A 13,303-nucleotide genomic window follows, 5' to 3' on the forward strand; every position below is an offset into this window, starting at 1 on the left:
GTGCTTTGGAATCTGATTGCTCTGATGTTTTCACACACCTGTCAAGCTGCTCATCACATACATTGTCTCTGGAATCTTGTAGACACAACCCACTCTGTAATTATAATCTTGGAATGTTCTTCTAATCAATTTTTCAAAAGAACAAATAGTTTTTTTACTCCAAATTGATATAAAGGATTTTCTTTATTGAAATAGACTAGACAAGTTAGGCAGATTGCTTATTGCAAGCTCTTGTCCTATTCCACTTGTTATTATGCTTCCCTCCAGCTCAAATGGTTTTAAATTTGTATTTCACCAACTTTGCTGGTGCTTAGCTGGCTTCCTCCAACTGAACTAGCTTAGGAAAATAACCTCTCCAAGCCAGTCACTATTCAAAACAGCCCCAGCATGTCCACAGCAAAGCAAACTGCTCTCATCATCCATGAGATTTCTAAGACTTGTTCAAACGAAAATCTAATGTCAACAGCAAACAACCAACAACCTCTTAAAGAAAGCACTCCAGTATGTTCGCAGAATTTGAAGTACATTTCTTTTTGTGCAATCCTTCAGAACAAAAGTCTTCCAAGCAACATTAAATATAAAGGATCTTTGTCATATATTTCCAATTGTAATATGTAAGCCAGTATTCTGTGTATGTTGTAACATTCAGGAAATAGGGAGTCCCTACAGTTGACTGTTTCAAATATTAGTAACATTTAATCTTATCTAGGTATAAGGGTAGATGGGTTGCAAGCTTTTCAACAAGCCACTCAGAGCAATTCAAGGGGTACAGAACTGTCAGTTTTAGTCAGTTGGACAGAAGCAATCAGAGAACGTTGTTATCATCACACTACAAGCCTGTTCAGTATTAAGAGGAACAGAGAAGAGGCTCAATCCTGACAATGTGGTGTTGTAGCAGGCACTGAGTCATTAAGAGTCAGATGAACAGGGCTCTTTGGAAGTTTTAATGTGTGTGTGTGTTTGTATTAATACACAGGGCCCTGTTATTTGCTGACAAAAAGAACCTGTACACACACTATGACTGTTTGAACTCAACAACATAGGTCCAGTTCATTTCTGATAGCAATGCCCTGTTCATTCAGAGTCAATCTACTTTGTTTAAAATTTAACAAAAACTTGGCAATTAACTATCAGTCAGCATTAAGTGGTGCAATTTCCATGGCAATTCCTCTACTTACCAGTGTGCACTTACCAATTAACACTCTCCATTAATACGGTAGAAATGTTATTTCCTCGTCTTTGAGATTCCTTTTGAATTGTCCAGATGTGTGCAAAATGAAAAATTTTGACCAAATTTTTCTCAACAATAATCAAATTTTGTACTACCAAACAATTATTGAAAATAGGTCACTGAATCTGGAGGTGGTGATCTTATGAAAGGTTTTTTTTCCAGCATATTGAGGAGAGTATGGAAGTGTCTGTAGAATTAATTGTGGCAGACATGTTTTGGGGCTCAGAGCTCACCATATCATCAAATAGAACACAGGAGATGTAAACATTTTAATTCAGTAGCAAAAGGAGTTAGTGACAAGTGTCACCATATTTGCAGTGTGGACCAAAGACCAAACTGTTATTATGTTATTCTTTATCTAAGCCTGGATATAGCTCACCCAATTTGACAATGTTGAATTGTCAGAAGGTTTAATGAAATGGTGCAGAGGTAGGGATGTACCTTATTAATGTATGTCCAGATACAAATACTATGTCCCCCAGATTACGGGGACATGGATCGGGTGAATGCACTCAGTCTTTTTCACAAGATTCAGGAAATGAGGACTAGAGGGCATCAGTTTAAGGTTAGGGGAAAGAATAAAAGGGAACCTGAGGGGCAACTTTTTACTACAGAGGGTGGCACACATATGGAAGGAGCTGCCAGTGGAAATGGTGGGTATATTAACAACATTTAAAAGGCATTTGGACAAATACATGGATAGGAAAGGATTGAAGGATAAGGGCCAAGTGCAGGGAAATGGTTGGATGGTTAGGGTGGACAGATATTTTGGTTGGCATGGAGCACTTTTGTCCAAAGAGCCTATCTCCATGCTGTAGGACTCTATAAATCTATGTTATAAATGAACAGCATGTAGATGAGGAACACAAAGGAACCAAGTATATATTCTGAAGGGACTCCAGAGGCAAGGGTGTGTGAGTGAAGTATGCGGCCATGATAGAATTGGCTTTGATATGACTGGATAGAATGGTAGAATCGAGCAAAGGTAGTCCCATGGAGCTTAATAACAAAAGAAAGGCCTTGACAGAGGATGACAAGCTGGAAAAGTGCAGCAGATCAGGCAGCATCAAAGGAACAGGAGAATCGACGTTTCGGACATAAGCCCTTCTTATGCCCGAAACATCGATTCTCCTGTTTCTTTGATGCTGCTTGACCTGCTGCGCTTTTCCAGTAACACATTTTTAAGCTCTGATCTCCAGCATCTGCAGTCCTCACTTTCTCCCAGAGGATGATATGGTCAAGTGTGTTAATTCAGCTTGAAGAGGAGAAAGGAATGATAATGAAAAGCTGATGGGAACAGAAAGTTTGGTTCCTGCATTATGGACAGCTTGTCATGATCTGGGAGGCAATAAATGTATTCAAAAATATTGGAAAGAAAAGGGAGTTTGGAGATGAGTTGTAGTTAATGAGCATAAATGGATAAGGTGCATGCTATTTTAGTGGAAGGTAATAACTGTGGTTTGGGAAAGGAGGGGACCATTACTTGAGGAGAATAAGTCTCATAAAATACCAATGAACATGGAGCCAGGAAGGGGCATTGAGTTACTAGTAATTTACTGGGAATAGGGCAGAGAGAGAATGAGAACATCTGAATTGTAACACGGCTGCATTAGTCTTTGTATTTTATTTTTATCATTGTATCAGAAACTCAAGACAGATTAATTTTGGGAAGAAATTTAGATTGCGACATTTATTAGAGGAGAACAGATCTTTCATTAGTAGGACCAATAGAAATATTTCTTTTGACTCTATACCCATATTCTGTTGTTTACAGTAAATTATAATGTTGAGCAATGTATGCTTGGAGCACTGAAACACTGTACACAGCCACCTCAGTGTATTTTTAGTGAAAGTGGTCTCTCAGGGACTCCTCTTAATTAATCCCAATAATGTATGTCGGATGTCTGGTTTGTTTTGGATTTGAAACTTCACCTGCTCCTAGCATTCTTTGGAAACCATCGCACTTAGAATACTCTCTTCTTCTGATGATCTCCTAGGCCTGAATCTTCTGATTTGGGTTGGAATCCCTATTTCCAACTCAGATCAAACAAAAGGCTGTCATTTTATCTTGCCTGACTCCTGATGCAGTAGACAATAGGTGCAGGAGTAGGCCACTCAGCCCTTCGAGCCTGCACCTCCATTCAATATGATCATGGCTGATCATTCCTAATTAGTACCCTCTTCCTGCCTTATTTCCATAACCCTTGATTCCACTATCTTTGAGAGCTCTATCCGACTCTTTCTTAAATGAATCCAGAGACTGGGCCTCCACTGCCCTCTGGGGCAGAGCATTCCACACAGCTACCACTCTCTGGGTGAAGAAGTTTCTCCTCATCTTTGTCCTAAATGGTCTACCCCGTATTTTTAAGCTGTGTCCTCTGGTTCGGCACTCACCAATCAGCGGAAACATGTTTCCTACTGCCAGAGTGTCCAATCCTTTCATAATCTTATATGTCTCAATCAGATTCCCTCTCAGTCTTCTAAACTCAAGGGTATACAAGCCCAGTCGCTTCAGTCTTTCAGTGTAAGGTAATCCCGCCATTCCAGGAATTGACCTCGTGAATCTACGCTGCACTCCCTCAATAGCCAGAATGTCTTTCCTCAAATGCAGTTGAGAGAACCAATGCAGACAGCTTCAGAGTGAATCCGAGTCAGAACCTCTTCTTTCATTAATCATTACCATACTCCAGTAACTGAAATGTTTCATGATCCCAAAGCCTAGTTGATATCCACTGGGAGAAAGTGTGTAAGGTAAGCAGGTGAGAAGGTATGCGGCTGATTGGTTGGAAAAGGATTGGAATAGGTGGTTACAGAGGCATGGTAGCACTTAGGTAAAGTGGTAAGATGCCAGGTAGGTAAGGAAGTAAGGTGTCAGGGGGATGGGGGGGGGGGTCAGATAACATCGATATGTGGAGGTGGTTATGGTGACAAGTAGATGAGGGGTAGAGTAGCAAGTTTGACTATAGAGTAGGCCGGCAGGTATGCGGATGTACAGGTGACAATTGAATTAGTGAAAAGGTAGGGTGGCATGTGCTTGATGGAGTAAAGTGGTGTAAAGTGTCTGTGGCAAGAAGATGTCATGCAAGTGTATGAGTGTTGTATGGTGGAAGGTCAGTGAGGGGGGTACAGGTGATTGGTATGTGCGTGAGAGCGCAGATTGTGTTAGTTACTAGGGATCGAATCAGGTGGTAGTATTTGGGTATTTGAGGAAAAGGTTGGGTATCCTGCTGTCCAATTAGGGGAGCTAGGTGTGAGTGGCTGTGGGTGGATATTGGAAGGAGGGTTAAGTTGGTTCAGGTTTCAGAGTGAGGGGGATGGGTTCATGTGTGTGACTGGTGTATGGAGGTTAGTTTTCCAATCAGAGTCAAAGCAGGTTTTAGTCCAATTAACCTTCCCTGGCTAACTATCAAGTAAGTAAGTTGGAACCTTCTGAAATATCTGACTCTAACTTAGAGTGGGTGATATTTGCGGAGGGCTGTGGTTGTTGGGTAGTTGATCATTTGAAGCTTAAACTCTCTGTGTAATTATCACATGCTCAGTGTGTCAGAAGTTCTGGGAGTCCCAATGGGTACTTTCCGGGGTATGTCCAGTCTTCAACTATCTGGAGTTTGAAAGACCCAGTCCCTACTTTCTGGAAAATGGGCCTACTTAGAATAATGTGTTCTTTCTGCTCCTATGCTCCTAGTTCTCAGATAATTGGTGGACAAAAACTTAAGGACTATGCCATGCAATTTTCCTCCACAGGAATCTGTGAAGCAGATGTCCAGTCTTCAATTGATTTGATTCACATCAGATGATATTAAGCAATGGCTGCAGACTGCAAAATTACTGAAAACGTATGCTCATAGCTAAGCTATTCCAGCATAGCTCCAACACTGGCACCTAGCTGACAATATGAAAACCTGACACAAAAGCATCCTGTACACAAAAAACATAAAAGAAACCTAACCAGACCATTTTGGGCGGCATGGTGGCTCAGTGGTTAGCACTGCTGCCTCACAGCACCAGGGACCCGGGTTCAATTCCGGCCTCAGGCAACTGTCTGTATGGCGTTTGCACATTCTCCCCGTGTCTGCGTGGGTTTCGTCCCATAGTCCAAAGAAGTGCAGGTTAGGTGAATTAGCCATGCTAAATTGCCCGTAGCGTTAGGTGCATTAGTCAGGGGTGAATGTAGGGGAATGGGTCTGGGTGGGTTGCTCTTTGGAGGATCGGTGTGGACTTGCTGGGCCGAAGGGACTTTTCCACATTGTAGGGAATCTAATCGTACATCATCCCATCAGTCTGCTATCAATCATCAGTAAAATGATGGAAGGTATCATTAGCAATGCTATAAGTAGCACTTGCTTACTAACAGGAGGAAGTGAGGACTGCAGATGCTGGACATCAGAGCTGAAAATGTGTTGCTGGAAAAGCGCAGCAGGTCGGGCAGCATCCAAGGAGCTGGAGAATCGACGTTTCGGCCATGAGCCCTTCTTCAGGAATGAGGAGAGTGTGCCAAGCAGGCTAAGATAAAAGGTAGGGAGGAGGACCTGCTTGGCACACTCTCCTCATTCCTGAAGAAGGGCTCATGCCCGAAACGTCGATTCTCCTGCTCCTTGGATGCTGCCTGACCTGCTGCGCTTTTCCAGCAACACATTTTCAGCTCTTGTTTACTAATAGCCTACTCACTGATGCTTAGTTGGATCTTGTCAAGGCCAGTCAACTCTTGACCTCATAAAGAGCTGAAATCCAAAGATAAGGTGAGAGTCACTGGCCTTGACATCAAGGCAGATTTTACAGAGTGTGGAAGCAAGAAGCTCTTGTAAAGCTCGTGTCAATGGGAAATGAGGGAAAACTCTCTGCTGGCCTGAGAGAGGGTTGTGGTTGCTGCAGGAGTTCTTCAGAGTTGTGTTTTCGGCCCAACCATTATCAGCCGCTTCATTAGTGAACTTTCTCTTCATCATAAGGTCAGAAGTGAAAATGTTCGCTAATAACTGTATAACATTCAGAGCTATGAGTAACAGCTCAGATACTAAATCAGACCGTTTACAAATACAGAAAGACCTGGACAATATCTAGGCCTAGGTTAAGCCATGACTCATTGGGGTAGGACACTGGAAATTGAGCCCCACTATTACCTATGTCATCACAAATGTGAAAACATTTAATGGAACTATCCAAATTCTCCAATTTACCAGACTGTCGAACCTAGGTTAAAAGAAAACACACACACAAGTCTCTCACCCAAACAAGCAGAGGCTTGTGAGGGGGCAAGGGCGAGAGCGCTGTTTTTTGTTTTTATTCTTCTAAGTTGCCGTTCACCAAGGCCAGCCTTTTACAAAGCCTGCTTCCGCACCTTGTGTCTGTGTTTACTAGGGTGATAGGTTTACACCTGCCTGCTCACAACACCCAAAGAATCAAATTAAAACACTGGAGCTGTTACCCTGGAGTCTGATTTGCAGATTTGGAACTTTTCCTGACACTGCGCCCCTGATTTGTGGATGAAAATTTGTTGTAATTGTGGCAGATTCTTGACAAGGTGAGAGTTTCAACAACAGTGAGATGTTTAATTTATATAGCACCTTTAATGAAATAAAATGCCCTATGTTGCTTCAAGGAAGTGATCTGAATCAAAATTGAACACCACTGTGTAAGAACAAGAAACTTTGACTTGCAGAAGGAAAGAGAGGTGGATATGTTACAGCAGCAAATTTGAAAACAACTGAAAACAGAAATTGGTTATGTATAATTTTTGCTGAGTTTTGTGGAGGGTTTCTCTTCCCAAGGCCTCGAGAGCTTTCTCACGTTATTATCCCAATTCGACTTTTGACTAAGTACATACCCCTATGGCACCCTGCTAGCCCAATTCTCCCCCTCATGGTTGGTGGAAGTACTCGTAATGACCGGGACATCCAAGATTTCTTTGCACAGGTGTCAAATTTAAAAGGCTGTTGTGCACCTATTCAAAGCACTATCCACCTAGAGCTAACCTGCATAGTTTTTGACATTTGCCCCAGACATGGAAGATAAGGGGAAATTGCCAACCTGATTTGCAGATTGGGACCTGGAAATCCTGGTGTATGGGACCATGCGCAGAGGACTGTCCTCTTCCTCCTGGACTGACAGAGGAGACCATGACACTAGACCTTACCAGCTGGTTTTGAGGTTGCCACACAGGTCAAAATGGTCTCAAACATCTAGAAGGATGTCCAGCAGCATAGGAACAAAAACAATCCTCTGCTCTGTCAGGTTAAGTGTCACTGCCTTCTCTCTGCTACTCACACATTTCCCAAAAGGACGCACAGTCTACCACTCTCACTGTCGCATTCAATATCTCCCTTCACTTGCGCTCACCCATCCTAAACCCCAAACCACTAATTGTGCGTGATCTCTTTACTGGACACTCACTCAATTGGAACATCTCATCACCTTTCCCCAACTCTAACAGTGGTACTTTCATCTCACTCAATTGCTCTGTTGTTCATCCATGACACTGCATGAATTGGGAGGTAGAGATGAGATGCCTGGTGAAGTGCCCTACATTTTAAGCTCTCACTGCCTATGAGAACAGGATTCTGACTATGACTGCTTCAAGTGCACAACTGACTGTGCCCAAGCCCATGGACTGATATCAGAAGCTGCCTTTGATTTACTGTGACAGGGTCCCCTGTCTAACCGGTTTCTGCTTTGACTCGACTGAAAATTCTTTGAGTCGAAAAGTGTGCTGCTGGGTTTGAGACATGGCCATTGGCTTGAAAAACCTGCTTGTGTTTGTTGCGTGTTTTACTGGCATGCCTAAGAAACAGTACTGTAAGAGGGTCAGATAAGTGCCATAATGATGCGATGAAGTGGGTTCATGTCATATGTCAATGGCCATGCATGTGGGGCACATACTGTCACTGCCCATGGAGTGTGCCCTGAGATGACAGTAACTGGTATCCAAAACAGGGGTTTGAAGGAGCAAGTGGCGAATGAGCAGGTACTCATTCTGAATGTAACGTCGGGAATTTCTATCCAGTGGGTGGTAGAATGAGGTGAGATTAGGTAATGATGGTGAAAATGAGTGATAATCCATGCTTATAGGCCTTTTGCTGCTCACTAACAAAAATATTACCTCAACATTCAGCATTTGATTAAAAAATGTCACTTTTTGGCCTTGACATCGACAAACATTTAACAACACTGAACATTTCGTCTGGTTTTCCCAAATTTTTCTCCATAGTTCAAATTGTTCAGGCTGGGAAGATTTCGCCTGTCGTTGCCAACAGAGAAGGGAAGGGAAGAGAACTGGGGTTGTGCAAAAACCAACAATTGAAGGAATACAGAGGTCTTGAGGATTATAAAGCAGAAAGAAAATGACTGACATAGGGAGGAGCAAGGCCATGGAGCGTTTTGAAAGCAAGGGTGAACATTTTTAATCTGAGTGAATGCTGGATCTCAGATGGGGGAGTATTGAAATTCTGCAACATCTCATTAGTGGTGCCAACTGAAGTGTCAAAAAATTAGCGAATGATAAACATTTTCAACTTCACCTTTTGCTGAACCCAATCAATTATGCTGTGATCAGCTGTACCAGGCAAACCTACCATTGAATAATACAAGCTCAGTAATACAGACAAAACGAAAGAGGCAAAGAAGGCAGACTATTTCATCCCCTTATTTACATTATTATTTGGTTAGCTGCTTGATACCCCAATATCAATCAGAAAATTGTTAAAGTTAGATTTGATGAGAGACATCTTAAGCTTTTGCATTGAAAATAACCTCCATTGTGCTGTGTCGCTAAATAGCAAATTAAGACTGAGCATCCATGAGGCACTGTGTGCTATCAACAGCAGCAGAATTGCACCAATCCAGCACAATCTGCACCTTGAAGTCCCCCACTCAATCATTGCCACCAAGCCAGGAGATCAACTGTGGTCAATGGAAAGTACAGGAGGGCATACCTAATAATGAGCTGTCAGCCTGATGAAGCTACCAAACAGGACTACTTGCATACCAAACATCATAGCAGCCAGTGATAGTCAATGCCAAGCCATCACACAAGCAACAGGTCAGATTTAAGGTCTGCAGTCCTGCCACATCAAGTTGTGAATAATGGAGGACAACTAAGCATCTCACCTGAGGAAGAGGTTCCACAGATATCCCCATCCTCAATGATGGAAGAGCCCAGTGCATCAGTACAAAAGATAAGACTAAGGTATTCACAGCCAACCTTCAGCCAGAAATGCCGAGTGCATCGCACCTCATCCGCTGGTTCCTCAGTGTCATAAATACCAGTCTTCAGTCAATTCGATTCACTTCATGTGAAATCAAGAAACTGTTGGAGACACTGGATAGTGGAAAGTCTATTTGCCTTGACAACATTCTGGCAATAGTACTGAAAGGCCTGTGCTCCAGAATTTGCCAAGCTCATCCAGTACAGATACAACACTGGCATCAACCTGCCAATGTGGAAAGGTTCCCAGTTATGTCCTAGACTCAAAAAGCAGGATAAATCCAACTTGGCTACTGAGTGCCCCATCAGTCTAATCTCGATCATCAGGAAAGTGATGGAAGGTGATATCAACAGTGCTATCAAGCCACAGCTGCTCAGCAAATACTTGCTCAGTTTGGGTTCTGCCAGGATCACTCAACTCCTGACCTCATTACAGCCTTGGTTCAAACATGGACCAAAGAGCCAATTCTGAGGTGAGAGTGGCAGCCCTTGACATCAAGGAGCCCTAGTAAAACTGAAATCAATGGGTATCACTAGCTGGAGTCATGACAGCATATAGGAAGATGGTTGTGGTTGTTGGAGGTCAGTCATCTCAGCTCCAGGGCATCTTTGCAGGGAATCCTCAGGGTAGTGTCCTAGGCTCAACCACTGCCAGCTGCTTCATCAGTGACCTTCTCTGCACCATAAGGTCAAAAGTAAGGAAGTAAACATCTTTATACTGATGATTGCACAATGTTCAGCACAATTTGCAATTTCTCAGATACTGAAGCAGTCAATATTCAACTACAACAAGTTCTGGACAATATCCAGGCTTGGGCTGGCAAGTGGCAAGTTACAGTGCGGCATACATATGCCAGGTAATGACCATCACCAATAAGAGAAAATCTAACTACCATCTCTTGACTTTCAACAGGATTACCATTTCTGAATTCCCCACTATCAATATCCTTGGGGTTACCATTGACCAGAAACTCAACTGGACTCACCACATAACACAATGGCTATGAAAGCAGACCAGAGGCTAGGAATATTACAGTGAGTAACAAGTCAGGAGTGTGACAGAATACTCCCCACTTGCCTGGATGGGTGCAGCTCCAACAATACTCACGAAGCTTGCCACCATCCAAGACAAAGCAGCCTACTAGATTGACATCACATCCACAAACATTCACTCCCTTCATCACGAACACTTAGTAATAACAATGTGCATTATCTACTAAATGCACCGCAGACATTCACCAAAGACCCTCAGACTGCAGCTTCCAAACCCATGACCACTTCCAGCTAGGAGGACATGTGGGAACACCACCACCTGCAAGTTCCCCTCCAAGATACTCACCATCCTCACTTGGAAATATTTCGCTATTCCTTCACTGTCACTGGGTCAAAATCCTGGAGTCACCCCCCAGCATGTAAACTGCAGCGGTGCAAGAAAGTGGCTGACCACCAGCTTCTCAAGGGAAACTGGGGATGGGCAATAAATGCTGTCCAGCCAGCAATGCCCATTTACTAAGGATTAATAAAAAACATTGAAGTCACCTTCGCAGCCATCAGCAACAGATGGTGAAATGCTCCAAATAACACGAGATCATCTTCCATCAGTATAAACAGGCTAGTGACCATCTATCCTGACAGCTCAACCTTCAGAGACACTGCTGCTTTGACAGGTCAAGGAGGTTAACTGCTGATGTATTGGCCCTGTGCACACCAACTTCTGCCTGCATTGTTTCAGGCATTCCCTGTATAATAATCTGCAATATTTGGTCCGGCTTGATCCCCTGACTAATGTGGATACCGTACCAACTCCTCAGTGGACTGCCACATTTCAGATTATGTGGACCCTATATTTCCATTTATCACATAACTTCATAGATTAATGTTGTCCCTTTTCTCTTCAAACTGGTGTGAGTGCAATGGCACCATGAGAAAGTGAGGACTGCAGATGCTGGAGATCAGAGTCAAAAAGTTGTGGTTCTGGAAAAGCACAGCCGGTCAGGCAGCATCCAAGGAGCAGGAGAGTCAACATTTCGACCATAAGCTCTTCATTAGGAATTCCTGATGACAGCTCATGCTCAAAACGTCAACTCTCCTGCTCTTCGGATGTTGCCTAACTGGCTGTGCTTTTCCAGCACCACACTTTTTAACAATGGCACCAAGTCCCTAATAATGCAAAGTATCCAAAATACTCACCTCTGGATGTTTCTCCTGTAAGTGCTAGGTTTACACTATAGACAGACAGTTTATTGCTGATTTCCTCCTTAATATTATTCCAGTAATGGTAGCCTTCCAGCTATGCATTTACCTTCCTTACATTGCCAAGTTGTTGACATGGACATCTGCAAAAGGACACTGCATCTGTAAAATGTTCCTAACTTGACATAACTGACTTCATATTTTTCCCATGAGTTCCCTGCCTGTGCTCTCAACCTGTTCCTCATAAAACCAAGTGCAGGCCACAAAAATGCCAGTTTACCAGCTGTTTTAGCTTTTTTATGAGTCTGCTCATCCATCATCCTTGCATCCATCATCACGGCAGTCCCTTGCAGATGAGGATGACTGTGTTCCACTCTCAGTCTTTAGGTGGCTGTGTAGTCCAAAGCAGCTTCTGCAGACTCTGCTACACTTGAGGTAAAAGGTGGGCATGGGAAGAGTTGGGTGGGGTATTGCTGTAGCTGAGCACTCCTTATGCTGTTTTTGCCTGGCTTCCACTTTGTCCTGGTGGCAAGTCTCGAGGTGCGAGACCCCTAACCAAACGCTCCTCCTCCACTTTGCACAGTTTTGCACCAGTGATTCCCAGATGTCAGTGGGAATGCTGCACTTTGCCAGTGAGATGTTAACAGTATCCCTGAAGTGTTTCCTCTGTACGCCTGGTGTTCACCTGCCATTTCAGACCTGACAGTAGAATGCCTGCTTGCAGAGCCTCATATTGACCATGGAGATGATAGGCCCAGCCCATCAAGCCGATCAAGGATGGTCAGTGCCTCAATGCAGAGGATGTTGGCCTGGTTGAGGATGCTGATGTTGGGTGCATCTGTCTTCCCAGTAGATTCACAGGATCTTCCACAGGCAGCATTGGTGGTACTGCTCCAGCATCTGGAGATGTCTGCTGTAGACAATCCAAATCTCAGAGGCAAGTAGGAGAGCAGGAACCACCACAACTCTGTATACCACAACCTTGGTGTCAGAACTGATGTTGTTATCCTCAAACACTCTTTGTCTCAGGTGACCAAATGCTGCTCTAGCACATGGGAGGCAGTGCTTGTATTCTTCATCAATATCTGCCTTGGTCGACAGACCACTCCCAATGTATTGGAAGCGGCCAATGTTCACTAAGGCCTCCCTGTGGACTTTGTTTATTGGGGATTTTGGACCAGGTTGGTGGAGGACTTTCATTTTGTGGGTGTTTGGGGTGAGACCCATGCTATCATATGCCTCTGTAAAGGTGCTGTTGATGATTTGGAGTTCGTCCTCTGAGTTTGCACATACACAAGCATCACCCGCATATTGCAGCCCGATGACATTGGTTGGGGTGACTTTGGTTTTGGCTTGAAGGCAACGGAAGTTGAATAATTTCCTGCTGGTTCTGTAGGTTAGCTCCACTTCAGTGGGGAGCTGGTTGGTAGTGAAAGGAAGCATTGCAGCGAGATGATCGAAAATACCTTTGGGACGATGCTTGACGTCGGTCGGAACAGAGAATGGGTTGGTGGTGGAGCCATTTGTCATTACCATGACTTCCATGTTGTCATGGAGCAGGCATAGGATGGTGACAAACTTCACAGCCAAAGTGGAGAAGGATGTTCCATAATGCTTCCCGGTTGACAGTGTCAAAGGCTTCTGTAAGGTCAAATAAGGCCATATGCAAGGGGAGGTTCTTT

Source organism: Hemiscyllium ocellatum, chromosome 34 (genome assembly GCF_020745735.1).
Source record: "Hemiscyllium ocellatum isolate sHemOce1 chromosome 34, sHemOce1.pat.X.cur, whole genome shotgun sequence".
In the NCBI taxonomy this organism is placed as follows: domain Eukaryota; kingdom Metazoa; phylum Chordata; class Chondrichthyes; order Orectolobiformes; family Hemiscylliidae; genus Hemiscyllium; species Hemiscyllium ocellatum.